We start from the raw sequence: 26,956 nt of genomic DNA on the forward strand, positions 1-26,956 counted from the left end.
AATCAATGCTTTTTCAGACATTTCCCATACGGAATACCGAGCCCTGTATAAAAATGCATTTACTCTCAGGTTTTGAGCAGTGACATTGTAATGCTATTAAAGTGTAAGATCCAAGCGAACACTGACTCTGTCAATGATGATCCAAAGGGGTTTTATGAAAAGTCCCAGCTACAAACACAAGAACCAAAACAGGCCAAGGGGACACCTGGATTTGAACCAGGGACCTCTTGATCTGCAGTCAAATGCTCTACCACTGAGCTATATCCCCACCTGTTTGTGAGAGTCGGAATGAAAATATATCAGTACCTCATGAAAGAGTGTGAGCATCATGCTCAGTTGGGCCGGAAAGTACAAGCTTGAAACTGTGGAACAGGAGAAGTAGTTCTTAATATTATTTATTGAAGGAAAACGGGATCGTTTAAAAAAAATATTTATATGTTTCATTGTTATTTTATTTGAACAGGCAGTGGTCCATAGGACCAATGCCTGTACATAAAATGCTTGTTTTGAAACATTCTCAAAGGGGAAGAGGTTTTTACGGGACGCCTTATCCTTTCGCGGATTGGTTACCACAATCACCGAGATGGTGGTGAAGTATGATTGTTTTGGGCCAAATGATGGACGAAAAACATTTCTACATACCACTGCAATTTGGTATTTGGAAGGTACACCCAAACGTCCCTTTCAAGTACCATCAATTTAATATATCAGAAAAGGCCATTTTGTGTTCGAAAATGGCCTGAGTCTTCGAGCCAGCCTTTTTTCATCTGCAACGAGGGTTCATACATTTTGCACGTAGGCAGAGGTTTTAAGGAGAAATTAAATAGTTTCTACGTTGCACAAGAATGAAGTGCTTTAAACAAACACATATTTTGTATGCACAGAGGAGAGGAGGAATATATGTAAGACTGAGGACACAGGTTAAATGAGAAATAGATTGACTGCAGCGCTGCCGAGTATACTATGCCATTTCTTTAGTGCGCTACAAGGAAGCACAAAACTGTATAACAAAGTTTTCAATTGTTTTCATAGTGATTCTCTTTGCTTGAAGCTGTGAAAGGAAGAGCCGGATTCCAAAATAAATCAATGATGTTTCAGAAAGTTCCCACGCCCTGTGTAAAAATGCATTTATTCCCAGGTTTTGAGCAGTGACACTGTAATGCTAATAAAGTATAAGATCCAACTGAACACTGACTCTGTCAATGGTGATCCATAGGGACTTTATGAAAGATCCCAGCTGCAAACACCAAAACCAAAATAGGTTTAGGGGACACCCGGATTTGAACCAGGGACCACTTGATTTGCAGTCAAATGCTCTACCACTGAGCTATATCCCCAACTGTTTTCAAAGATCAGAATGACAATATATCAGTACATCATGAAAGAGTGAGAGGCTCAAGCTCAGTTGGGCCACAAAGTACGAGCTTGAAACTGTGGAAAAGGAGAAGTAGTTCTTAATATTATTAATTAAAGGAAAACAGGATCATTTAAAAAACAAAATGTATATGTTTAATTGTTATTTTATTTGAATAGGCAGTGGTCCATAGGACCAATATCTCTAATTAAAATGTTTGTTTTGAAACATTCTCAAAGGGGAAGAGGTTTTTACGAGACTACTTATCTTTGTGGATTGATTACCACAATCACTGATATGGTGGTGAAGTATGATTGTTTTGGGCCAAATTACGGTGAAAAAACATTTCTGCATACCACTACAATTTGGTATTTGAAGGTACAACCAAACACCCCTTTCATGTACCTTCGATTTAATACATCAGAAAAAGCTATTTTGTGTTCGCAAATGGCCTGGTTTCTCAGACCAGCCTGCTTGCACCTGCAACTAGGGTTCGTACATCTTGTACGTGGGCAGCGTATTTTAGTAGAAAGTAAATAGATTATGCATTGCACAAAAATGAACAAACACATACTTTGTATGCACAGAGAAGAGGTGGAATACATGTAAGACTGAGGACACAGGTTAAATGAGGAATAGATTGACTGCATTGCTGCCCACTTTTCTATGCAATTTCTGTAGTGCGATTGAAGGAAGCACTAAACTGTAAAACAAAGTTGCCAATTGCTTTCATAGTCCATTCCCTTTGTTTGGTGCTGTGAAAGGAAGAGCCAGATTCCAAAATAAATCAATGCTTTTTCAGACATTTCCCATACGGAATACCGAGCCCTGTATAAAAATGCATTTACTCTCAGGTTTTGAGCAGTGACATTGTAATGCTGTTAAAGTGTAAGATCCAAGCGAACACTGACTCTGTCAATGATGATCCAAAGGGGTTTTATGAAAAGTCCCAGCTACAAACACAAGAACCAAAACAGGCCAAGGGGACACCTGGATTTGAACCAGGGACCTCTTGATCTGCAGTCAAATGCTCTACCACTGAGCTATATCCCCACCTGTTTGTGAGAGTCGGAATGAAAATATATCAGTACCTCATGAAAGAGTGTGAGCATCATGCTCAGTTGGGCCGGAAAGTACAAGCTTGAAACTGTGGAACAGGAGAAGTAGTTCTTAATATTATTTATTGAAGGAAAACGGGATCGTTTAAAAAAAATATTTATATGTTTCATTGTTATTTTATTTGAACAGGCAGTGGTCCATAGGGCCAATGCCTCTACATAAAATGCTTGTTTTGAAACATTCTCAAAGGGGAAGAGGTTTTTACGGGATGCCTTATCCTTTCGCGGATTGGTTACCACAATCACCGAGATGGTGGTGAAGTATGATTGTTTTGGGCCAAATGATGGACGAAAAACATTTCTACATACCACTGCAATTTGGTATTTGGAAGGTACACCCAAACGTCCCTTTCAAGTACCATCAATTTAATATATCAGAAAAGGCCATTTTGTGTTCGAAAATGGCCTGAGTCTTCGAGCCAGCATTTTTTCATCTGCAACGAGGGTTCATACATTTTGCACGTAGGCAGAGGTTTTAAGGAGAAATTAAATAGTTTCTACGTTGCACAAGAATGAAGTGCTTTAAACAAACACATATTTTGTATGCACAGAGGAGAGGAGGAATATATGTAAGACTGAGGAAAAAGGTTAAATGAGAAATAGATTGACTGCAGCGCTGCGAGTATACTATGCCATTTCTTTAGTGCGCTACAAGGAAACACCAAACTGTATAACAAAGTTTTCAATTGCTTTCATAGTCATTCTCTTTGTTTGAAGCTGTGAAAGGAAGAGCCGGATTCCAAAATAAATCAATGATGTTTCAGAAAGTTCCCACGCCCGGTGTTAAAATGCATTTATTCCCAGGTTTTGAGCAGTGACACTGTAATGCTAATAAAGTATAAGATCCAACTGAACACTGACTCTGTCAATGGTGATCCAAAGGGACTTTATGAAAGATCCTAGCTACAAACACCAGAACCAAAATAGGTTTAGGGGACACCCGGATTTGAACCAGGGACCTCTTGAACTGCAGTCAAATGCTCTACCACTGAGCTATATCCCCAACTGTTTTCAAAGATCAGAATGACAGTATAACAGTACATCATGAAAGAGTGAGAGGCTCAAGCTCAGTTGGGCCACAAAGTACGAGCTTGAAACTGTGGAAAAGGAGAAGTAGTTCTTAATATTATTAATTAAAGGAAAACAGGATCATTTAAAAAACAAAATGTATATGTTTAATTGTTATTTTATTTGAATAGGCAGTGGTCCATAGGACCAATATCTGTAATTAAAATGTTTGTTTTGAAACATTCTCAAAGAGGAACAGGTTTTTACGAGACTACTTATCTTTGTGGAATGATTACCACAATCACTGATATGGTACTGAAGTATGATTGTTTTGGGCCAAATTACGGTGAAAAAACATTTCTACATACCACTACAATTTGGTATTTGAAGGTACAACCAAACACCCATTTCATGTACCTTCGATTTAATACATCAGAAAAAGCAATTTTGTGTTCACAAATGGCCTGGTTTCTCAGACCAGCCTGCTTGCACCTGCAACTAGGGTTCATACATCTTGTACGTGGGCAGCGTTTTTTAGTAGAAAGTAAATAGATTATGCATTGCACAAAAATGAAGTGCTTCAAACAAACACATACTTTGTATGCACAGAGAAGAGGTGGAATACATGTAAGACTGAGGACACAGGTTAAATGAGGAATAGATTGACTGCATTTCTGCCCACTTTTCTATGCAATTTCTGTAGTGCAATCGAAGGAAGCACCAAACTGTAAAACAAAGTTGTCAATTGCTTTCATAGTCCATTCCCTTTGTTTGGTGCTGTGAAAGGAAGAGCCAGATTCCAAAATAAATCAATGCTTTTTCAGACATTTCCCATACGAAATACCGAGCCCTGTATAAAAATGCATTTACTCTCAGGTTTTGAGCAGTGACATTGTAATGCTATTAAAGTGTAAGATCCAAGCGAACACTGACTCTGTCAATGATGATCCAAAGGAGTTTTATGAAAAGTCCCAGCTACAAACACAAGAACCAAAACAGGCCAAGGGGACACCTGGATTTGAACCAGGGACCTCTTGATCTGCAGTCAAATGCTCTACCACTGAGCTATATCCCCACCTGTTTGTGAGAGTCGGAATGAAAATATATCAGTACCTCATGAAAGAGTGTGAGCATCATGCTCAGTTGGGCCGGAAAGTACAAGCTTGAAACTGTGGAACAGGAGAAGTAGTTCTTAATATTATTTATTGAAGGAAAACGGGATCGTTTAAAAAAAATATTTATATGTTTCATTGTTATTTTATTTGAACAGGCAGTGGTCCATAGGACCAATGCCTGTACATAAAATGCTTGTTTTGAAACATTCTCAAAGGGGAAGAGGTTTTTACGGGACGCCTTATCCTTTCGCGGATTGGTTACCACAATCACCGAGATGGTGGTGAAGTATGATTGTTTTGGGCCAAATGATGGACGAAAAACATTTCTACATACCACTGCAATTTGGTATTTGGAAGGTACACCCAAACGTCCCTTTCAAGTACCATCAATTTAATATATCAGAAAAGGCCATTTTTTGTTCGAAAATGGCCTGAGTCTTCGAGCCAGCCTTTTTTCATCTGCAACGAGGGTTCATACATTTTGCACGTAGGCAGAGGTTTTAAGGAGAAATTAAATAGTTTCTACGTTGCACAAGAATGAAGTGCTTTAAACAAACACATATTTTGTATGCACAGAGGAGAGGAGGAATATATGTAAGACTGAGGACACAGGTTAAATGAGAAATAGATTGACTGCAGCGCTGCTGAGTATACTATGCCATTTCTTTAATGCGCTACAAGGAAGCACCAAACTGTATAACAAAGTTTTCAATTGTTTTCATAGTGATTCTCTTTGCTTGAAGCTGTGAAAGGAAGAGCCGGATTCCAAAATAAATCAATGATGTTTCAGAAAGTTCCCACGCCCTGTGTAAAAATGCATTTATTCCCAGGTTTTGAGCAGTGACACTGTAATGCTAATAAAGTATAAGATCCAACTGAACACTGACTCTGTCAATGGTGATCCATAGGGACTTTATGAAAGATCCCAGCTACAAACACCAAAACCAAAATAGGTTTAGGGGACACCCGGATTTGAACCAGGGACCTCTTGATCTGCAGTCAAATGCTCTACCACTAAGCTATATCCCCAACTGTTTTCACAGATCAGAATGACAATATATCAGTACATCATGAAAGAGTGAGAGGCTCAAGCTCAGTTGGGCCACAAAGTACGAGCTTGAAACTGTGGAAAAGGAGAAGTAGTTCTTAATATTATTAATTAAAGGAAAACAGGATCATTTAAAAAACAAAATGTATATGTTTAATTGTTATTTTATTTGAATAGGCAGTGGTCCATAGGACCAATATCTGTAATTAAAATGTTTGTTTTGAAACATTCTCAAAGGGGAAGAGGTTTTTACGAGACTACTTATCTTTGTGGATTGATTACCACAATCACTGATATGGTGGTGAAGTATGATTGTTTTGGGCCAAATTACGGTGAAAAAACATTTCTGCATACCACTACAATTTGGTATTTGAAGGTACAACCAAACACCCCTTTCATGTACCTTCGATTTAATACATCAGAAAAAGCTATTTTGTGTTCGCAAATGGCCTGGTTTCTCAGACCAGCCTGCTTGCACCTGCAACTAGGGTTCGTACATCTTGTACGTGGGCAGCGTATTTTAGTAGAAAGTAAATAGATTATGCATTGCACAAAAATGAAGTGCTTCAAACAAACACATACTTTGTATGCACAGAGAAGAGGTGGAATACATGTAAGACTGAGGACACAGGTTAAATGAGGAATAGATTGACTGCATTGCTGCCCACTTTTCTATGCAATTTCTGTAGTGCGATTGAAGGAAGCACTAAACTGTAAAACAAAGTTGCCAATTGCTTTCATAGTCCATTCCCTTTGTTTGGTGCTGTGAAAGGAAGAGCCAGATTCCAAAATAAATCAATGCTTTTTCAGACATTTCCCATACGGAATACCGAGCCCTGTATAAAATGCATTTACTCTCAGGTTTTGAGCAGTGACATTGTAATGCTGTTAAAGTGTAAGATCCAAGCGAACACTGACTCTGTCAATGATGATCCAAAGGGGTTTTATGAAAAGTCCCAGCTACAAACACAAGAACCAAATCAGGCCAAGGGGACACCTGGATTTGAACCAGGGACCTCTTGATCTGCAGTCAAATGCTCTACCACTGAGCTATATCCCCACCTGTTTGTGAGAGTCGGAATGAAAATATATCAGTACCTCATGAAAGAGTGTGAGCATCATGCTCAGTTGGGCCGGAAAGGACAAGCTTAAAACTGTGGAACAGGAGAAGTAGTTCTTAATATTATTTATTGAAGGAAAACGGGATCGTTTAAAAAAAATATTTATATGTTTCATTGTTATTTTATTTGAACAGGCAGTGGTCCATAGGACCAATGCCTGTACATAAAATGCTTGTTTTGAAACATTCGCAAAGGGGAAGAGGTTTTTACGGGACGCCTTATCCTTTTGCGGATTGATTACCACAATCACCGAGATGGTGGTGAAGTATGATTGTTTTGGGCCAAATGATGGACGAAAAACATTTCTACATACCACTGCAATTTGGTATTTGGAAGGTACACCCAAACGTCCCTTTCAAGTACCATCAATTTAATATATCAGAAAAGGCCATTTTGTGTTCGAAAATGGCCTGAGTCTTCGAGCCAGCCTTTTTTCATCTGCAACGAGGGTTCATACATTTTGCACGTAGGCAGAGGTTTTAAGGAGAAATTAAAAAGTTTCTACGTTGCACAAGAATGAAGTGCTTTAAACAAACACATATTTTGTATGCACAGAGGAGAGGAGGAATATATGTAAGACTGAGGACACAGGTTAAATGAGAAATAGATTGACTGCAGCGCTGCCGAGTATACTATGCCATTTCTTTAGTGCGCTACAAGGAAGCACCAAACTGTATAACAAAGTTTTCAATTGTTTTCATAGTGATTCTCTTTGCTTGAAGCTGTGAAAGGAAGAGCCGGATTCCAAAATAAATCAATGATGTTTCAGAAAGTTCCCACGCCCTGTGTAAAAATGCATTTATTCCCAGGTTTTGAGCAGTGACACTGTAATGCTAATAAAGTATAAGATCCAACTGAACACTGACTCTGTCAATGGTGATCCATAGGGACTTTATGAAAGATCCCAGCTGCAAACACCAAAACCAAAATAGGTTTAGGGGACACCCGGATTTGAACCAGGGACCACTTGATCTGCAGTCAAATGCTCTACCACTGAGCTATATCCCCAACTGTTTTCAAAGATCAGAATGACAATATATCAGTACATCATGAAAGAGTGAGAGGCTCAAGCTCAGTTGGGCCACAAAGTACGAGCTTGAAACTGTGGAAAAGGAGAAGTAGTTCTTAATATTATTAATTAAAGGAAAACAGGATCATTTAAAAAACAAAATGTATATGTTTAATTGTTATATTATTTGAATAGGCAGTGGTCCATAGGACCAATATCTCTAATTAAAATGTTTGTTTTGAAACATTCTCAAAGGGGAAGAGGTTTTTACGAGACTACTTATCTTTGTGGATTGATTACCACAATCACTGATATGGTGGTGAAGTATGATTGTTTTGGGCCAAATTACGGTGAAAAAACATTTCTGCATACCACTACAATTTGGTATTTGAAGGTACAACCAAACACCCCTTTCATGTATCTTCGATTTAATACATCAGAAAAAGCTATTTTGTGTTCGCAAATGGCCTGGTTCCTCAGACCAGCCTGCTTGCACCTGCAACTAGGGTTCGTACATCTTGTACGTGGGCAGCGTATTTTAGTAGAAAGTAAATAGATTATGCATTGCACAAAAATGAAGTGCTTCAAACAAACACATACTTTGTATGCACAGAGAAGAGGTGGAATACATGTAAGACTGAGGACACAGGTTAAATGAGGAATAGATTGACTGCAATGCTGCCCACTTTTCTATGCAATTTCTGTAGTGCGATTGAAGGAAGCACTAAACTGTAAAACAAAGTTGCCAATTGCTTTCATAGTCCATTCCCTTTGTTTGGTGCTGTGAAAGGAAGAGCCAGATTCCAAAATAAATCAATGCTTTTTCAGACATTTCCCATACGGAATACCGAGCCCTGTATAAAAATGCATTTACTCTCAGGTTTTGAGCAGTGACATTGTAATGCTGTTAAAGTGTAAGATCCAAGCGAACACTGACTCTGTCAATGATGATCCAAAGGGGTTTTATGAAAAGTCCCAGCTACAAACACAAGAACCAAAACAGGCCAAGGGGACACCTGGATTTGAACCAGGGACCTCTTGATCTGCAGTCAAATGCTCTACCACTGAGCTATATCCCCACCTGTTTGTGAGAGTCGGGATGAAAATATATCAGTACCTCATGAAAGAGTGTGAGCATCATGCTCAGTTGGGCCGGAAAGTACAAGCTTGAAACTGTGGAACAGGAGAAGTAGTTCTTAATATTATTTATTGAAGGAAAACGGGATCGTTTAAAAAAAATATTTATATGTTTCATTGTTATTTTATTTGAACAGGCAGTGGTCCATAGGGACAATGCCTGTACATAAAATGCTTGTTTTGAAACATTCTCAAAGGGGAAGAGGTTTTTACGGGATGCCTTATCCTTTCGCGGATTGGTTACCACAATCACCGAGATGGTGGTGAAGTATGATTGTTTTGGGCCAAATGATGGACGAAAAACATTTCTACATACCACTGCAATTTGGTATTTGGAAGGTACACCCAAACGTCCCTTTCAAGTACCATCAATTTAATATATCAGAAAAGGCCATTTTGTGTTCGAAAATGGCCTGAGTCTTCGAGCCAGCATTTTTTCATCTGCAACGAGGGTTCATACATTTTGCACATAGGCAGAGGTTTTAAGGAGAAATTAAATAGTTTCTACGTTGCACAAGAATGAAGTGCTTTAAACAAACACATATTTTGTATGCACAGAGGAGAGGAGGAATATATGTAAGACTGAGGACACAGGTTAAATGAGAAATAGATTGACTGCAGCGCTGCGAGTATACTATGCCATTTCTTTAGTGCGCTACAAGGAAACACCAAACTGTATAACAAAGTTTTCAATTGCTTTCATAGTCATTCTCTTTGTTTGAAGCTGTGAAAGGAAGAGCCGGATTCCAAAATAAATCAATGATGTTTCAGAAAGTTCCCACGCCCGGTGTAAAAATGCATTTATTCCCAGGTTTTGAGCAGTGACACTGTAATGCTAATAAAGTATAAGATCCAACTGAACACTGACTCTGTCAATGGTGATCCAAAGGGACTTTATGAAAGATCCTAGCTACAAACACCAGAACCAAAATAGGTTTAGGGGACACCCGGATTTGAACCAGGGACCTCTTGAACTGCAGTCAAATGCTCTACCACTGAGCTATATCCCCAACTGTTTTCAAAGATCAGAAGGACAGTATAACAGTACATCATGAAAGAGTGAGAGGCTCAAGCTCAGTTGGGCCACAAAGTACGAGCTTGAAACTGTGGAAAAGGAGAAGTAGTTCTTAATATTATTAATTAAAGGAAAACAGGATCATTTAAAAAACAAAATGTATATGTTTAATTGTTATTTTATTTGAATAGGCAGTGGTCCATAGGACCAAAATCTGTAATTAAAATGTTTGTTTTGAAACATTCTCAAAGAGGAACAGGTTTTTACGAGACTACTTATCTTTGTGGAATGATTACCACAATCACTGATATGGTACTGAAGTATGATTGTTTTGGGCCAAATTACGGTGAAAAAACATTTCTACATACCACTACAATTTGGTATTTGAAGGTACAACCAAACACCCATTTCATGTACCTTCGATTTAATACATCAGAAAAAGCAATTTTGTGTTCACAAATGGCCTGGTTTCTCAGACCAGCCTGCTTGCACCTGCAACTAGGGTTCATACATCTTGTACGTGGGCAGCGTTTTTTAGTAGAAAGTAAATAGATTATGCATTGCACAAAAATGAAGTGCTTCAAACAAACACATACTTTGTATGCACAGAGAAGAGGTGGAATACATGTAAGACTGAGGACACAGGTTAAATGAGGAATAGATTGACTGCATTTCTGCCCACTTTTCTATGCAATTTCTGTAGTGCAATCGAAGGAAGCACCAAACTGTAAAACAAAGTTGTCAATTGCTTTCATAGTCCATTCCCTTTGTTTGGTGCTGTGAAAGGAAGAGCCAGATTCCAAAATAAATCAATGCTTTTTCAGACATTTCCCATACGAAATACCGAGCCCTGTATAAAAATGCATTTACTCTCAGGTTTTGAGCAGTGACATTGTAATGCTATTAAAGTGTAAGATCCAAGCGAACACTGACTCTGTCAATGATGATCCAAAGGAGTTTTATGAAAAGTCCCAGCTACAAACACAAGATCCAAAACAGGCCAAGGGGACACCTGGATTTGAACCAGGGACCTCTTGATCTGCAGTCAAATGCTCTACCACTGAGCTATATCCCCACCTGTTTGTGAGAGTCGGAATGAAAATATATCAGTACCTCATGAAAGAGTGTGAGCATCATGCTCAGTTGGGCCGGAAAGTACAAGCTTGAAACTGTGGAACAGGAGAAGTAGTTCTTAATATTATTTATTGAAGGAAAACGGGATCGTTTAAAAAAAATATTTATATGTTTCATTGTTATTTTATTTGAACAGGCAGTGGTCCATAGGACCAATGCCTGTACATAAAATGCTTGTTTTGAAACATTCTCAAAGGGGAAGAGGTTTTTACGGGACGCCTTATCCTTTCGCGGATTGGTTACCACAATCACCGAGATGGTGGTGAAGTATGATTGTTTTGGGCCAAATGATGGACGAAAAACATTTCTACATACCACTGCAATTTGGTATTTGGAAGGTACACCCAAACGTCCCTTTCAAGTACCATCAATTTAATATATCAGAAAAGGCCATTTTGTGTTCGAAAATGGCCTGAGTCTTCGAGCCAGCCTTTTTTCATCTGCAACGAGGGTTCATACATTTTGCACGTAGGCAGAGGTTTTAAGGAGAAATTAAATAGTTTCTACGTTGCACAAGAATGAAGTGCTTTAAACAAACACATATTTTGTATGCACAGAGGAGAGGAGGAATATATGTAAGACTGAGGACACAGGTTAAATGAGAAATAGATTGACTGCAGCGCTGCCGAGTATACTATGCCATTTCTTTAATGCGCTACAAGGAAGCACCAAACTGTATAACAAAGTTTTCAATTGTTTTCATAGTGATTCTCTTTGCTTGAAGCTGTGAAAGGAAGAGCCGGATTCCAAAATAAATCAATGATGTTTCAGAAAGTTCCCACGCCCTGTGTAAAAATGCATTTATTCCCAGGTTTTGAGCAGTGACACTGTAATGCTAATAAAGTATAAGATCCAACTGAACACTGACTCTGTCAATGGTGATCCATAGGGACTTTATGAAAGATCCCAGCTACAAACACCAAAACCAAAATAGGTTTAGGGGACACCCAGATTTGAACCAGGGACCTCTTGATCTGCAGTCAAATGCTCTACCACTGAGCTATATCCCCAACTGTTTTCACAGATCAGAATGACAATATATCAGTACATCATGAAAGAGCGAGAGGCTCAAGCTCAGTTGGGCCACAAAGTACGAGCTTGAAACTGTGGAAAAGGAGAAGTAGTTCTTAATATTATTAATTAAAGGAAAACAGGATCATTTAAAAAACAAACTGTATATGTTTAATTGTTATTTTATTTGAATAGGCAGTGGTCCATAGGACCAATATCTGTAATTAAAATGTTTGTTTTGAAACATTCTCAAAGGGGAAGAGGTTTTTACGAGACTACTTATCTTTGTGGATTGATTACCACAATCACTGATATGGTGGTGAAGTATGATTGTTTTGGGCCAAATTACGGTGAAAAAACATTTCTGCATACCACTACAATTTGGTATTTGAAGGTACAACCAAACACCCCTTTCATGTACCTTCGATTTAATACATCAGAAAAAGCAATTTTGTGTTCACAAAGGGCCTGGTTTCTCAGACCAGCCTGCTTGCACCTGCAACTAGGGTTCATACATCTTGTACGTGGGCAGCGTTTTTTAGTAGAAAGTAAATAGATTATGCATTGCACAAAAATGAAGTGCTTCAAACAAACACATACTTTGTATGCACAGAGAAGAGGTGGAATACATATAAGACTGAGGACACAGGTTAAATGAGGAATAGATTGACTGCATTTCTGCCCACTTTTCTATGCAATTTCTGTAGTGCAATCGAAGGAAGCACCAAACTGTAAAACAAAGTTGTCAATTGCTTTCATAGTCCATTCCCTTTGTTTGGTGCTGTGAAAGGAAGAGCCAGATTCCAAAATAAATCAATGCTTTTTCAGACATTTCCCATACGAAATACCGAGCCCTGTATAAAAATGCATTTACTCTCAGGTTTTGAGCAGTGACATTGTAATGCTATTAAAGTGTAAGATCCAAGCGAACACTGACTCTGTCAATGATGATCCAAAGGAGTTTTATGAAAAGTCCCAGCTACAAACACAAGAACCAAAACAGGCCAAGGGGACACCTGGATTTGAACCCGGGACCTCTTGATCTGCAGTCAAATGCTCTACCAATGAGCTATATCCCCACCTGTTTGTGAGAGTCGGAATGAAAATATATCAGTACCTCATGAAAGAGTGTGAGCATCATGCTCAGTTGGGCCGGAAAGTACAAGCTTGAAACTGTGGAACAGGAGAAGTAGTTCTTAATATTATTTATTGAAGGAAAACGGGATCGTTTAAAAAAATATTTATATGTTTCATTGTTATTTTATTTGAACAGGCAGTGGTCCATAGGACCAATGCCTGTACATAAAATGCTTGTTTTGAAACATTCTCAAAGGGGAAGAGGTTTTTACGGGACGCCTTATCCTTTCGCGGATTGGTTACCACAATCACCGAGATGGTGGTGAAGTATGATTGTTTTGGGCCAAATGATGGACGAAAAACATTTCTACATACCACTGCAATTTGGTATTTGGAAGGTACACCCAAACGTCCCTTTCAAGTACCATCAATTTAATATATCAGAAAAGGCCATTTTGTGTTCGAAAATGGCCTGAGTCTTCGAGCCAGCCTTTTTTCATCTGCAACGAGGGTTCATACATTTTGCACGTAGGCAGAGGTTTTAAGGAGAAATTAAATAGTTTCTACGTTGCACAAGAATGAAGTGCTTTAAACAAACACATATTTTGTATGCACAGAGGAGAGGAGGAATATATGTAAGACTGAGGACACAGGTTAAATGAGAAATAGATTGACTGCAGCGCTGCCGAGTATACTATGCCATTTCTTTAATGCGCTACAAGGAAGCACCAAACTGTATAACAAAGTTTTCAATTGTTTTCATAGTGATTCTCTTTGCTTGAAGCTGTGAAAGGAAGAGCCGGATTCCAAAATAAATCAATGATGTTTCAGAAAGTTCCCACGCCCTGTGTAAAAATGCATTTATTCCCAGGTTTTGAGCAGTGACACTGTAATGCTAATAAAGTATAAGATCCAACTGAACACTGACTCTGTCAATGGTGATCCATAGGGACTTTATGAAAGATCCCAGCTACAAACACCAAAACCAAAATAGGTTTAGGGGACACCCGGATTTGAACCAGGGACCTCTTGAGCTGCAGTCAAATGCTCTACCACTGAGCTATATCCCCAACTGTTTTCACAGATCAGAATGACAATATATCAGTACATCATGAAAGAGTGAGAGGCTCAAGCTCAGTTGGGCCACAAAGTACGAGCTTGAAACTGTGGAAAAGGAGAAGTAGTTCTTAATATTATTAATTAAAGGAAAACAGGATCATTTAAAAAACAAAATGTATATGTTTAATTGTTATTTTATTTGAATAGGCAGTGGTCCATAGGACCAATATCTGTAATTAAAATGTTTGTTTTGAAACATTCTCAAAGGGGAAGAGGTTTTTACGAGACTACTTATCTTTGTGGATTGATTACCACAATCACTGATATGGTGGTGAAGTATGATTGTTTTGGGCCAAATTACGGTGAAAAAACATTTCTGCATACCACTACAATTTGGTATTTGAAGGTACAACCAAACACCCCTTTCATGTACCTTCGATTTAATACATCAGAAAAAGCTATTTTGTGTTCGCAAATGGCCTGGTTTCTCAGACCAGCCTGCTTGCACCTGCAACTAGGGTTCGTACATCTTGTACGTGGGCAGCGTATTTTAGTAGAAAGTAAATAGATTATGCATTGCACAAAAATGAAGTGCTTCAAACAAACACATACTTTGTATGCACAGAGAAGAGGTGGAATACATGTAAGACTGAGGACACAGGTTAAATGAGGAATAGATTGACTGCATTGCTGCCCACTTTTCTATGCAATTTCTGTAGTGCGATTGAAGGAAGCACTAAACTGTAAAACAAAGTTGCCAATTGCTTTCATAGTCCATTCCCTTTGTTTGGTGCTGTGAAAGGAAGAGCCAGATTCCAAAATAAATCAATGCTTTTTCAGACATTTCCCATACGGAATACCGAGCCCTGTATAAAATGCATTTACTCTCAGGTTTTGAGCAGTGACATTGTAATGCTGTTAAAGTGTAAGATCCAAGCGAACACTGACTCTGTCAATGATGATCCAAAGGGGTTTTATGAAAAGTCCCAGCTACAAACACAAGAACCAAATCAGGCCAAGGGGACACCTGGATTTGAACCAGGGACCTCTTGATCTGCAGTCAAATGCTCTACCACTGAGCTATATCCCCACCTGTTTGTGAGAGTCGGAATGAAAATATATCAGTACCTCATGAAAGAGTGTGAGCATCATGCTCAGTTGGGCCGGAAAGGACAAGCTTGAAACTGTGGAACAGGAGAAGTAGTTCTTAATATTATTTATTGAAGGAAAACGGGATCGTTTAAAAAAAATATTTATATGTTTCATTGTTATTTTATTTGAACAGGCAGTGGTCCATAGGACCAATGCCTGTACATAAAATGCTTGTTTTGAAACATTCTCAAAGGGGAAGAGGTTTTTACGGGACGCCTTATCCTTTTGCGGATTGATTACCACAATCACCGAGATGGTGGTGAAGTATGATTGTTTTGGGCCAAATGATGGACGAAAAACATTTCTACATACCACTGCAATTTGGTAGTTGGAAGGTACACCCAAACGTCCCTTTCAAGTACCATCAATTTAATATATCAGAAAAGGCCATTTTGTGTTCGAAAATGGCCTGAGTCTTCGAGCCAGCCTTTTTTCATCTGCAACGAGGGTTCATACATTTTGCACGTAGGCAGAGGTTTTAAGGAGAAATTAAAAAGTTTCTACGTTGCACAAGAATGAAGTGCTTTAAACAAACACATATTTTGTATGCACAGAGGAGAGGAGGAATATATGTAAGACTGAGGACACAGGTTAAATGAGAAATAGATTGACTGCAGCGCTGCCGAGTATACTATGCCATTTCTTTAGTGCGCTACAAGGAAGCACCAAACTGTATAACAAAGTTTTCAATTGTTTTCATAGTGATTCTCTTTGCTTGAAGCTGTGAAAGGAAGAGCCGGATTCCAAAATAAATCAATGATGTTTCAGAAAGTTCCCACGCCCTGTGTAAAAATGCATTTATTCCCAGGTTTTGAGCAGTGACACTGTAATGCTAATAAAGTATAAGATCCAACTGAACACTGACTCTGTCAATGGTGATCCATAGGGACTTTATGAAAGATCCCAGCTGCAAACACCAAAACCAAAATAGGTTTAGGGGACACCCGGATTTGAACCAGGGACCACTTGATCTGCAGTCAAATGCTCTACCACTGAGCTATATCCCCAACTGTTTTCAAAGATCAGAATGACAATATATCAGTACATCATGAAAGAGTGAGAGGCTCAAGCTCAGTTGGGCCACAAAGTACGAGCTTGAAACTGTGGAAAAGGAGAAGTAGTTCTTAATATTATTAATTAAAGGAAAACAGGATCATTTAAAAAACAAAATGTATATGTTTAATTGTTATATTATTTGAATAGGCAGTGGTCCATAGGACCAATATCTCTAATTAAAATGTTTGTTTTGAAACATTCTCAAAGGGGAAGAGGTTTTTACGAGACTACTTATCTTTGTGGATTGATTACCACAATCACTGATATGGTGGTGAAGTATGATTGTTTTGGGCCAAATTACGGTGAAAAAACATTTCTGCATACCACTACAATTTGGTATTTGAAGGTACAACCAAACACCCCTTTCATGTATCTTCGATTTAATACATCAGAAAAAGCTATTTTGTGTTCGCAAATGGCCTGGTTCCTCAGACCAGCCTGCTTGCACCTGCAACTAGGGTTCGTACATCTTGTACGTGGGCAGCGTATTTTAGTAGAAAGTAAATAGATTATGCATTGCACAAAAATGAAGTGCTTCAAACAAACACATACTTTGTATGCACAGAGAAGAGGTGGAATACATGTAAGACTGAGGACACAGGTTAAATGAGGAATAGATTGACTGCATTGCTGCCCACTTTTCTATGCAATTTCTGTAGTGCGATTGAAGGAAGCACTAAACTGTAAAACAAAGTTGCCAATTGCTTTCATAGTCCATTCCCTTTGTTTGGTGCTGTGAAAGGAAGAGCCAGATTCCAAAATAAATCAATGCTTTTTCAGACATTTCCCATACGGAATACCGAGCCCTGTATAAAAATGCATTTACTCTCAGGTTTTGAGCAGTGACATTGTAATGCTGTTAAAGTGTAAGATCCAAGCGAACACTGACTCTGTCAATGATGATCCAAAGGGGTTTTATGAAAAGTCCCAGCTACAAACACAAGAACCAAAACAGGCCAAGGGGACACCTGGATTTGAACCAGGGACCTCTTGATCTGCAGTCAAATGCTCTACCACTGAGCTATATCCCCACCTGTTTGTGAGAGTCGGGATGAAAATATATCAGTACCTCATGAAAGAGTGTGAGCATCATGCTCAGTTGGGCCGGAAAGTACAAGCTTGAAACTGTGGAACAGGAGAAGTAGTTCTTAATATTATTTATTGAAGGAAAACGGGATCGTTTAAAAAAAATATTTATATGTTTCATTGTTATTTTATTTGAACAGGCAGTGGTCCATAGGGCCAATGCCTGTACATAAAATGCTTGTTTTGAAACATTCTCAAAGGGGAAGAGGTTTTTACGGGATGCCTTATCCTTTCGCGGATTGGTTACCACAATCACCGAGATGGTGGTGAAGTATGATTGTTTTGGGCCAAATGATGGACGAAAAACATTTCTACATACCACTGCAATTTGGTATTTGGAAGGTACACCCAAACGTCCCTTTCAAGTACCATCAATTTAATATATCAGAAAAGGCCATTTTGTGTTCGAAAATGGCCTGAGTCTTCGAGCCAGCATTTTTTCATCTGCAACGAGGGTTCATACATTTTGCACGTAGGCAGAGGTTTTAAGGAGAAATTAAATAGTTTCTACGTTGCACAAGAATGAAGTGCTTTAAACAAACACATATTTTGTATGCACAGAGGAGAGGAGGAATATATGTAAGACTGAGGACACAGGTTAAATGAGAAATAGATTGACTGCAGCGCTGCGAGTATACTATGCCATTTCTTTAGTGCGCTACAAGGAAACACCAAACTGTATAACAAAGTTTTCAATTGCTTTCATAGTCATTCTCTTTGTTTGAAGCTGTGAAAGGAAGAGCCGGATTCCAAAATAAATCAATGATGTTTCAGAAAGTTCCCACGCCCGGTGTAAAAATGCATTTATTCCCAGGTTTTGAGCAGTGACACTGTAATGCTAATAAAGTATAAGATCCAACTGAACACTGACTCTGTCAATGGTGATCCAAAGGGACTTTATGAAAGATCCTAGCTACAAACACCAGAACCAAAATAGGTTTAGGGGACACCCGGATTTGAACCAGGGACCTCTTGAACTGCAGTCAAATGCTCTACCACTGAGCTATATCCCCAACTGTTTTCAAAGATCAGAAGGACAGTATAACAGTACATCATGAAAGAGTGAGAGGCTCAAGCTCAGTTGGGCCACAAAGTACGAGCTTGAAACTGTGGAAAAGGAGAAGTAGTTCTTAATATTATTAATTAAAGGAAAACAGGATCATTTAAAAAACAAAATGTATATGTTTAATTGTTATTTTATTTGAATAGGCAGTGGTCCATAGGACCAAAATCTGTAATTAAAATGTTTGTTTTGAAACATTCTCAAAGAGGAACAGGTTTTTACGAGACTACTTATCTTTGTGGAATGATTACCACAATCACTGATATGGTACTGAAGTATGATTGTTTTGGGCCAAATTACGGTGAAAAAACATTTCTACATACCACTACAATTTGGTATTTGAAGGTACAACCAAACACCTATTTCATGTACCTTCGATTTAATACATCAGAAAAAGCAATTTTGTGTTCACAAATGGCCTGGTTTCTCAGACCAGCCTGCTTGCACCTGCAACTAGGGTTCATACATCTTGTACGTGGGCAGCGTTTTTTAGTAGAAAGTAAATAGATTATGCATTGCACAAAAATGAAGTGCTTCAAACAAACACATACTTTGTATGCACAGAGAAGAGGTGGAATACATGTAAGACTGAGGACACAGGTTAAATGAGGAATAGATTGACTGCATTTCTGCCCACTTTTCTATGCAATTTCTGTAGTGCAATCGAAGGAAGCACCAAACTGTAAAACAAAGTTGTCAATTGCTTTCATAGTCCATTCCCTTTGTTTGGTGCTGTGAAAGGAAGAGCCAGATTCCAAAATAAATCAATGCTTTTTCAGACATTTCCCATACGAAATACCGAGCCCTGTATAAAAATGCATTTACTCTCAGGTTTTGAGCAGTGACATTGTAATGCTATTAAAGTGTAAGATCCAAGCGAACACTGACTCTGTCAATGATGATCCAAAGGAGTTTTATGAAAAGTCCCAGCTACAAACACAAGATCCAAAACAGGCCAAGGGGACACCTGGATTTGAACCAGGGACCTCTTGATCTGCAGTCAAATGCTCTACCACTGAGCTATATCCCCACCTGTTTGTGAGAGTCGGAATGAAAATATATCAGTACCTCATGAAAGAGTGTGAGCATCATGCTCAGTTGGGCCGGAAAGTACAAGCTTGAAACTGTGGAACAGGAGAAGTAGTTCTTAATATTATTTATTGAAGGAAAACGGGATCGTTTAAAAAAAATATTTATATGTTTCATTGTTATTTTATTTGAACAGGCAGTGGTCCATAGGACCAATGCCTGTACATAAAATGCTTGTTTTGAAACATTCTCAAAGGGGAAGAGGTTTTTACGGGACGCCTTATCCTTTCGCGGATTGGTTACCACAATCACCGAGATGGTGGTGAAGTATGATTGTTTTGGGCCAAATGATGGACGAAAAACATTTCTACATACCACTGCAATTTGGTATTTGGAAGGTACACCCAAACGTCCCTTTCAAGTACCATCAATTTAATATATCAGAAAAGGCCATTTTGTGTTCGAAAATGGCCTGAGTCTTCGAGCCAGCCTTTTTTCATCTGCAACGAGGGTTCATACATTTTGCACGTAGGCAGAGGTTTTAAGGAGAAATTAAATAGTTTCTACGTTGCACAAGAATGAAGTGCTTTAAACAAACACATATTTTGTATGCACAGAGGAGAGGAGGAATATATGTAAGACTGAGGACACAGGTTAAATGAGAAATAGATTGACTGCAGCGCTGCCGAGTATACTATGCCATTTCTTTAATGCGCTACAAGGAAGCACCAAACTGTATAACAAAGTTTTCAATTGTTTTCATAGTGATTCTCTTTGCTTGAAGCTGTGAAAGGAAGAGCCGGATTCCAATATAAATCAATGATGTTTCAGAAAGTTCCCACGCCCTGTGTAAAAATGCATTTATTCCCAGGTTTTGAGCAGTGACACTGTAATGCTAATAAAGTATAAGATCCAACTGAACACTGACTCTGTCAATGGTGATCCATAGGGACTTTATGAAAGATCCCAGCTACAAACACCAAAACCAAAATAGGTTTAGGGGACACCCGGATTTGAACCAGGGACCTCTTGATCTGCAGTCAAATGCTCTACCACTGAGCTATATCCCCAACTGTTTTCACAGATCAGAATGACAATATATCAGTACATCATGAAAGAGTGAGAGGCTCAAGCTCAGTTGGGCCACAAAGTACGAGCTTGAAACTGTGGAAAAGGAGAAGTAGTTCTTAATATTATTAATTAAAGGAAAACAGGATCATTTAAAAAACAAACTGTATATGTTTAATTGTTATTTTATTTGAATAGGCAGTGGTCCATAGGACCAATATCTGTAATTAAAATGTTTGTTTTGAAACATTCTCAAATGGGAAGAGGTTTTTACGAGACTACTTATCTTTGTGGATTGATTACCACAATCACTGATATGGTGGTGAAGTATGATTGTTTTGGGCCAAATTACGGTGAAAAAACATTTCTGCATACCACTACAATTTGGTATTTGAAGGTACAACCAAACACCCCTTTCATGTACCTTCGATTTAATACATCAGAAAAAGCAATTTTGTGTTCACAAATGGCCTGGTTTCTCAGACCAGCCTGCTTGCACCTGCAACTAGGGTTCATACATCTTGTACGTGGGCAGCGTTTTTTTAGTAGAAAGTAAATAGATTATGCATTGCACAAAAATGAAGTGCTTCAAACAAACACATACTTTGTATGCACAGAGAAGAGGTGGAATACATGTAAGACTGAGGACACAGGTTAAATGAGGAATAGATTGACTGCATTTCTGCCCACTTTTCTATGCAATTTCTGTAGTGCAATCGAAGGAAGCACCAAACTGTAAAACAAAGTTGTCAATTGCTTTCATAGTCCATTCCCTTTGTTTGGTGCTGTGAAAGGAAGAGCCAGATTCCAAAATAAATCAATGCTTTTTCAGACATTTCCCATACGAAATACCGAGCCCTGTATAAAAATGCATTTACTCTCAGGTTTTGAGCAGTGACATTGTAATGCTATTAAAGTGTAAGATCCAAGCGAACACTGACTCTGTCAATGATGATCCAAAGGAGTTTTATGAAAAGTCCCAGCTACAAACACAAGAACCAAAACAGGCCAAGGGGACACCTGGATTTGAACCAGGGACCTCTTGATCTGCAGTCAAATGCTCTACCAATGAGCTATATCCCCACCTGTTTGTGAGAGTCGGAATGAAAATATATCAGTACCTCATGAAAGAGTGTGAGCATCATGCTCAGTTGGGCCGGAAAGTACAAGCTTGAAACTGTGGAACAGGAGAAGTAGTTCTTAATATTATTTATTGAAGGAAAACGGGATCGTTTAAAAAAATATTTATATGTTTCATTGTTATTTTATTTGAACAGGCAGTGGTCCATAGGACCAATGCCTGTACATAAAATGCTTGTTTTGAAACATTCTCAAAGGGGAAGAGGTTTTTACGGGACGCCTTATCCTTTCGCGGATTGGTTACCACAATCACCGAGATGGTGGTGAAGTATGATTGTTTTGGGCCAAATGATGGACGAAAAACATTTCTACATACCACTGCAATTTGGTATTTGGAAGGTACACCCAAACGTCCCTTTCAAGTACCATCAATTTAATATATCAGAAAAGGCCATTTTGTGTTCGAAAATGGCCTGAGTCTTCGAGCCAGCCTTTTTTCATCTGCAACGAGGGTTCATACATTTTGCACGTAGGCAGAGGTTTTAAGGAGAAATTAAATAGTTTCTACGTTGCACAAGAATGAAGTGCTTTAAACAAACACATATTTTGTATGCACAGAGGAGAGGAGGAATATATGTAAGACTGAGGACACAGGTTAAATGAGAAATAGATTGACTGCAGCGCTGCCGAGTATACTATGCCATTTCTTTAATGCGCTACAAGGAAGCACCAAACTGTATAACAAAGTTTTCAATTGTTTTCATAGTGATTCTCTTTGCTTGAAGCTGTGAAAGGAAGAGCCGGATTCCAAAATAAATCAATGATGTTTCAGAAAGTTCCCACGCCCTGTGTAAAAATGCATTTATTCCCAGGTTTTGAGCAGTGACACTGTAATGCTAATAAAGTATAAGATCCAACTGAACACTGACTCTGTCAATGGTGATCCATAGGGACTTTATGAAAGATCCCAGCTACAAACACCAAAACCAAAATAGGTTTAGGGGACACCCGGATTTGAACCAGGGACCTCTTGATCTGCAGTCAAATGCTCTACCACTGAGCTATATCCCCAACTGTTTTCACAGATCAGAATGACAATATATCAGTACATCATGAAAGAGTGAGAGGCTCAAGCTCAGTTGGGCCACAAAGTACGAGCTTGAAACTGTGGAAAAGGAGAAGTAGTTCTTAATATTATTAATTAAAGGAAAACAGGATCATTTAAAAAACAAAATGTATATGTTTAATTGTTATTTTATTTGAATAGGCAGTGGTCCATAGGACCAATATCTGTAATTAAAATGTTTGTTTTGAAACATTCTCAAAGGGGAAGAGGTTTTTACGAGACTACTTATCTTTGTGGATTGATTACCACAATCACTGATATGGTGGTGAAGTATGATTGTTTTGGGCCAAATTACGGTGAAAAAACATTTCTGCATACCACTACAATTTGGTATTTGAAGGTACAACCAAACACCCCTTTCATGTACCTTCGATTTAATACATCAGAAAAAGCTATTTTGTGTTCGCAAATGGCCTGGTTTCTCAGACCAGCCTGCTTGCACCTGCAACTAGGGTTCGTACATCTTGTACGTGGGCAGCGTATTTTAGTAGAAAGTAAATAGATTATGCATTGCACAAAAATGAAGTGCTTCAAACAAACACATACTTTGTATGCACAGAGAAGAGGTGGAATACATGTAAGACTGAGGACACAGGTTAAATGAGGAATAGATTGACTGCATTGCTGCCCACTTTTCTATGCAATTTCTGTAGTGCGATTGAAGGAAGCACTAAACTGTAAAACAAAGTTGCCAATTGCTTTCATAGTCCATTCCCTTTGTTTGGTGCTGTGAAAGGAAGAGCCAGATTCCAAAATAAATCAATGCTTTTTCAGACATTTCCCATACGGAATACCGAGCCCTGTATAAAATGCATTTACTCTCAGGTTTTGAGCAGTGACATTGTAATGCTGTTAAAGTGTAAGATCCAAGCGAACACTGACTCTGTCAATGATGATCGAAAGGGGTTTTATGAAAAGTCCCAGCTACAAACACAAGAACCAAAACAGGCCAAGGGGACACCTGGATTTGAACCAGGGACCTCTTGATCTGCAGTCAAATGCTCTACCACTGAGCTATATCCCCACCTGTTTGTGAGAGTCGGAATGAAAGTATATCAGTACCTCATGAAAGAGTGTGAGCATCATGCTCAGTTGGGCCGGAAAGTACAAGCTTGAAACTGTGGAACAGGAGAAGTAGTTCTTAATATTATTTATTGAAGGAAAACGGGATCGTTTAAAAAAAATATTTATATGTTTCATTGTTATTTTATTTGAACAGGCAGTGGTCCATAGGACCAATGCCTGTACATAAAATGCTTGTTTTGAAACATTCTCAAAGGGGAAGAGGTTTTTACGGGACGCCTTATCCTTTTGCGGATTGATTACCACAATCACCGAGATGGTGGTGAAGTATGATTGTTTTGGGCCAAATGATGGACGAAAAACATTTCTACATACCACTGCAATTTGGTATTTGGAAGGTACACCCAAACGTCCCTTTCAAGTACCATCAATTTAATATATCAGAAAAGGCCATTTTGTGTTCGAAAATGGCCTGAGTCTTCGAGCCAGCCTTTTTTCATCTGCAACGAGGGTTCATACATTTTGCACGTAGGCAGAGGTTTTAAGGAGAAATTAAAAAGTTTCTACGTTGCACAAGAATGAAGTGCTTTAAACAAACACATATTTTGTATGCACAGAGGAGAGGAGGAATATATGTAAGACTGAGGACACAGGTTAAATGAGAAATAGATTGACTGCAGCGCTGCCGAGTATACTATGCCATTTCTTTAGTGCGCTACAAGGAAGCACCAAACTGTATAACAAAGTTTTCAATTGTTTTCATAGTCATTCTCTTTGCTTGAAGCTGTGAAAGGAAGAGCCGGATTCCAAAATAAATCAATGATGTTTCAGAAAGTTCCCACGCCCTGTGTAAAAATGCATTTATTCCCAGGTTTTGAGCAGTGACACTGTAATGCTAATAAAGTATAAGATCCAACTGAACACTGACTCTGTCAATGGTGATCCATAGGGACTTTATGAAAGATCCCAGCTACAAACACCAAAACCAAAATAGGTTTAGGGGACACCCGGATTTGAACCAGGGACCTCTTGATCTGCAGTCAAATGCTCTACCACTGAGCTATATCCCCAACTGTTTTCAAAGATCAGAATGACAATATATCAGTACATCATGAAAGAGTGAGAGGCTCAAGCTCAGTTGGGCCACAAAGTACGAGCTTGAAACTGTGGAAAAGGAGAAGTAGTTCTTAATATTATTAATTAAAGGAAAACAGGATCATTTAAAAAACAATATGTATATGTTTAATTGTTATTTTATTTGAATAGGCAGTGGTCCATAGGACCAATATCTGTAATTAAAATGTTTGTTTTGAAACATTCTCAAAGGGGAAGAGGTTTTTACGAGACTACTTATCTTTGTGGATTGATTACCACAATCACTGATATGGTGGTGAAGTATGATTGTTTTGGGCCAAATTACGGTGAAAAAACATTTCTGCATACCACTACAATTTGGTATTTGAAGGTACAACCAAACACCCCTTTCATGTACCTTCGATTTAATACATCAGAAAAAGCTATTTTGTGTTCGCAAATGGCCTGGTTTCTCAGACCAGCCTGCTTGCACCTGCAACTAGGGTTCGTACATCTTGTACGTGGGCAGCGTATTTTAGTAGAAAGTAAATAGATTATGCATTGCACAAAAATGAAGTGCTTCAAACAAACACATACTTTGTATGCACAGAGAAGAGGTGGAATACATGTAAGACTGAGGACACAGGTTAAATGAGGAATAGATTGACTGCATTTCTGCCCACTTTTCTATGCAATTTCTGTAGTGCGATTGAAGGAAGCACCAAACTGTAAAACAAAGTTGTCAATTGCTTTCATAGTCCATTCCCTTTGTTTGGTGCTGTGAAAGGAAGAGCCAGATTCCAAAATAAATCAATGCTTTTTCAGACATTTCCCATACGAAATACCGAGCCCTGTATAAAAATGCATTTACTCTCAGGTTTTGAGCAGTGACATTGTAATGCTATTAAAGTGTAAGATCCAAGCGAACACTGACTCTGTCAATGATGATCCAAAGGAGTTTTATGAAAAGTCCCAGCTACAAACACAAGAACCAAAACAGGCCAAGGGGACACCTGGATTTGAACCAGGGACCTCTTGATCTGCAGTCAAATGCTCTACCACTGAGCTATATCCCCACCTGTTTGTGAGAGTCGGAATGAAAATATATCAGTACCTCATGAAAGAGTGTGAGCATCATGCTCAGTTGGGCCGGAAAGTACAAGCTTGAAACTGTGGAACAGGAGAAGTAGTTCTTAATATTATTTATTGAAGGAAAACAGGATCGTTTAAAAAAATATTTATATGTTTCATTGTTATTTTATTTGAACAGGCAGTAGTCCATAGGACCAATGCCTGTACATAAAATGCTTGTTTTGAAACATTCTCAAAGGGGAAGAGGTTTTTACGGCACGCCTTATCCTTTCGCGGATTGGTTACCACAATCACCGAGATGGTGGTGAAGTATGATTGTTTTGGGCCAAATGATGGACGAAAAACATTTCTACATACCACTGCAATTTGGTATTTGGAAGGTACACCCAAACGTCCCTTTCAAGTACCATCAATTTAATATATCAGAAAAGGCCATTTTGTGTTCGAAAATGGCCTGAGTCTTTGAGCCAGCCTTTTTTCATCTGCAACGAGGGTTCATACATTTTGCACGTAGGCAGAGGTTTTAAGGAGAAATTAAATAGTTTCTACGTTGCACAAGAATGAAGTGCTTTAAACAAACACATATTTTGTATGCACAGAGGAGAGGAGGAATATATGTAAGACTGAGGACACAGGTTAAATGAGAAATAGATTGACTGCAGCGCTGCCGAGTATACTATGCCATTTCTTTAATGCGCTACAAGGAAGCACCAAACTGTATAACAAAGTTTTCAATTGTTTTCATAGTGATTCTCTTTGCTTGAAGCTGTGAAAGGAAGAGCCGGATTCCAAAATAAATCAATGATGTTTCAGAAAGTTCCCACGCCCTGTGTAAAAATGCATTTATTCCCAGGTTTTGAGCAGTGACACTGTAATGCTAATAAAGTATAAGATCCAACTG

The 26,956-nt window shown here is 38.6% G+C and overlaps 23 non-coding genes across 23 annotated transcripts; all 23 read right to left on the bottom strand.

Moving 5' to 3' along the window:
- Window positions 1-196: 196 nt before the first annotated feature.
- TRNAC-GCA (transfer RNA cysteine (anticodon GCA)) lies at window positions 197-268 on the bottom strand. The gene has a single exon. It is a non-coding gene; the product is annotated as a tRNA-Cys (tRNA).
- A 997-nt stretch (window positions 269-1,265) lies between these two features.
- Window positions 1,266-1,337, bottom strand: TRNAC-GCA (transfer RNA cysteine (anticodon GCA)). Its single transcript has one exon. It is a non-coding gene; the product is annotated as a tRNA-Cys (tRNA).
- A 998-nt stretch (window positions 1,338-2,335) lies between these two features.
- TRNAC-GCA (transfer RNA cysteine (anticodon GCA)) lies at window positions 2,336-2,407 on the bottom strand. The gene has a single exon. It is a non-coding gene; the product is annotated as a tRNA-Cys (tRNA).
- Window positions 2,408-3,403: 996 nt separating this feature from the next.
- TRNAC-GCA (transfer RNA cysteine (anticodon GCA)) lies at window positions 3,404-3,475 on the bottom strand. Its single transcript has one exon. It is a non-coding gene; the product is annotated as a tRNA-Cys (tRNA).
- Window positions 3,476-4,483: 1,008 nt separating this feature from the next.
- Window positions 4,484-4,555, bottom strand: TRNAC-GCA (transfer RNA cysteine (anticodon GCA)). The gene has a single exon. It is a non-coding gene; the product is annotated as a tRNA-Cys (tRNA).
- Window positions 4,556-5,552: 997 nt separating this feature from the next.
- TRNAC-GCA (transfer RNA cysteine (anticodon GCA)) lies at window positions 5,553-5,624 on the bottom strand. Its single transcript has one exon. It is a non-coding gene; the product is annotated as a tRNA-Cys (tRNA).
- Window positions 5,625-6,631: 1,007 nt separating this feature from the next.
- On the bottom strand, window positions 6,632-6,703 carry TRNAC-GCA (transfer RNA cysteine (anticodon GCA)). The gene has a single exon. It is a non-coding gene; the product is annotated as a tRNA-Cys (tRNA).
- A 997-nt stretch (window positions 6,704-7,700) lies between these two features.
- Window positions 7,701-7,772, bottom strand: TRNAC-GCA (transfer RNA cysteine (anticodon GCA)). The gene has a single exon. It is a non-coding gene; the product is annotated as a tRNA-Cys (tRNA).
- A 1,008-nt stretch (window positions 7,773-8,780) lies between these two features.
- Window positions 8,781-8,852, bottom strand: TRNAC-GCA (transfer RNA cysteine (anticodon GCA)). The gene has a single exon. It is a non-coding gene; the product is annotated as a tRNA-Cys (tRNA).
- A 996-nt stretch (window positions 8,853-9,848) lies between these two features.
- On the bottom strand, window positions 9,849-9,920 carry TRNAC-GCA (transfer RNA cysteine (anticodon GCA)). The gene has a single exon. It is a non-coding gene; the product is annotated as a tRNA-Cys (tRNA).
- Window positions 9,921-10,928: 1,008 nt separating this feature from the next.
- Window positions 10,929-11,000, bottom strand: TRNAC-GCA (transfer RNA cysteine (anticodon GCA)). Its single transcript has one exon. It is a non-coding gene; the product is annotated as a tRNA-Cys (tRNA).
- A 997-nt stretch (window positions 11,001-11,997) lies between these two features.
- TRNAC-GCA (transfer RNA cysteine (anticodon GCA)) lies at window positions 11,998-12,069 on the bottom strand. The gene has a single exon. It is a non-coding gene; the product is annotated as a tRNA-Cys (tRNA).
- Window positions 12,070-14,145: 2,076 nt separating this feature from the next.
- TRNAC-GCA (transfer RNA cysteine (anticodon GCA)) lies at window positions 14,146-14,217 on the bottom strand. The gene has a single exon. It is a non-coding gene; the product is annotated as a tRNA-Cys (tRNA).
- Window positions 14,218-15,224: 1,007 nt separating this feature from the next.
- Window positions 15,225-15,296, bottom strand: TRNAC-GCA (transfer RNA cysteine (anticodon GCA)). Its single transcript has one exon. It is a non-coding gene; the product is annotated as a tRNA-Cys (tRNA).
- Window positions 15,297-16,293: 997 nt separating this feature from the next.
- On the bottom strand, window positions 16,294-16,365 carry TRNAC-GCA (transfer RNA cysteine (anticodon GCA)). Its single transcript has one exon. It is a non-coding gene; the product is annotated as a tRNA-Cys (tRNA).
- A 1,008-nt stretch (window positions 16,366-17,373) lies between these two features.
- On the bottom strand, window positions 17,374-17,445 carry TRNAC-GCA (transfer RNA cysteine (anticodon GCA)). Its single transcript has one exon. It is a non-coding gene; the product is annotated as a tRNA-Cys (tRNA).
- Window positions 17,446-18,441: 996 nt separating this feature from the next.
- On the bottom strand, window positions 18,442-18,513 carry TRNAC-GCA (transfer RNA cysteine (anticodon GCA)). Its single transcript has one exon. It is a non-coding gene; the product is annotated as a tRNA-Cys (tRNA).
- A 1,008-nt stretch (window positions 18,514-19,521) lies between these two features.
- TRNAC-GCA (transfer RNA cysteine (anticodon GCA)) lies at window positions 19,522-19,593 on the bottom strand. Its single transcript has one exon. It is a non-coding gene; the product is annotated as a tRNA-Cys (tRNA).
- A 997-nt stretch (window positions 19,594-20,590) lies between these two features.
- On the bottom strand, window positions 20,591-20,662 carry TRNAC-GCA (transfer RNA cysteine (anticodon GCA)). Its single transcript has one exon. It is a non-coding gene; the product is annotated as a tRNA-Cys (tRNA).
- A 2,077-nt stretch (window positions 20,663-22,739) lies between these two features.
- On the bottom strand, window positions 22,740-22,811 carry TRNAC-GCA (transfer RNA cysteine (anticodon GCA)). The gene has a single exon. It is a non-coding gene; the product is annotated as a tRNA-Cys (tRNA).
- A 1,007-nt stretch (window positions 22,812-23,818) lies between these two features.
- TRNAC-GCA (transfer RNA cysteine (anticodon GCA)) lies at window positions 23,819-23,890 on the bottom strand. Its single transcript has one exon. It is a non-coding gene; the product is annotated as a tRNA-Cys (tRNA).
- A 997-nt stretch (window positions 23,891-24,887) lies between these two features.
- Window positions 24,888-24,959, bottom strand: TRNAC-GCA (transfer RNA cysteine (anticodon GCA)). Its single transcript has one exon. It is a non-coding gene; the product is annotated as a tRNA-Cys (tRNA).
- A 1,008-nt stretch (window positions 24,960-25,967) lies between these two features.
- On the bottom strand, window positions 25,968-26,039 carry TRNAC-GCA (transfer RNA cysteine (anticodon GCA)). The gene has a single exon. It is a non-coding gene; the product is annotated as a tRNA-Cys (tRNA).
- Window positions 26,040-26,956: the final 917 nt, after the last annotated feature.

This window comes from Triturus cristatus, chromosome 4_1 (assembly GCF_964204655.1).
Source record: "Triturus cristatus chromosome 4_1, aTriCri1.1, whole genome shotgun sequence".
NCBI classification, from domain to species: domain Eukaryota; kingdom Metazoa; phylum Chordata; class Amphibia; order Caudata; family Salamandridae; genus Triturus; species Triturus cristatus.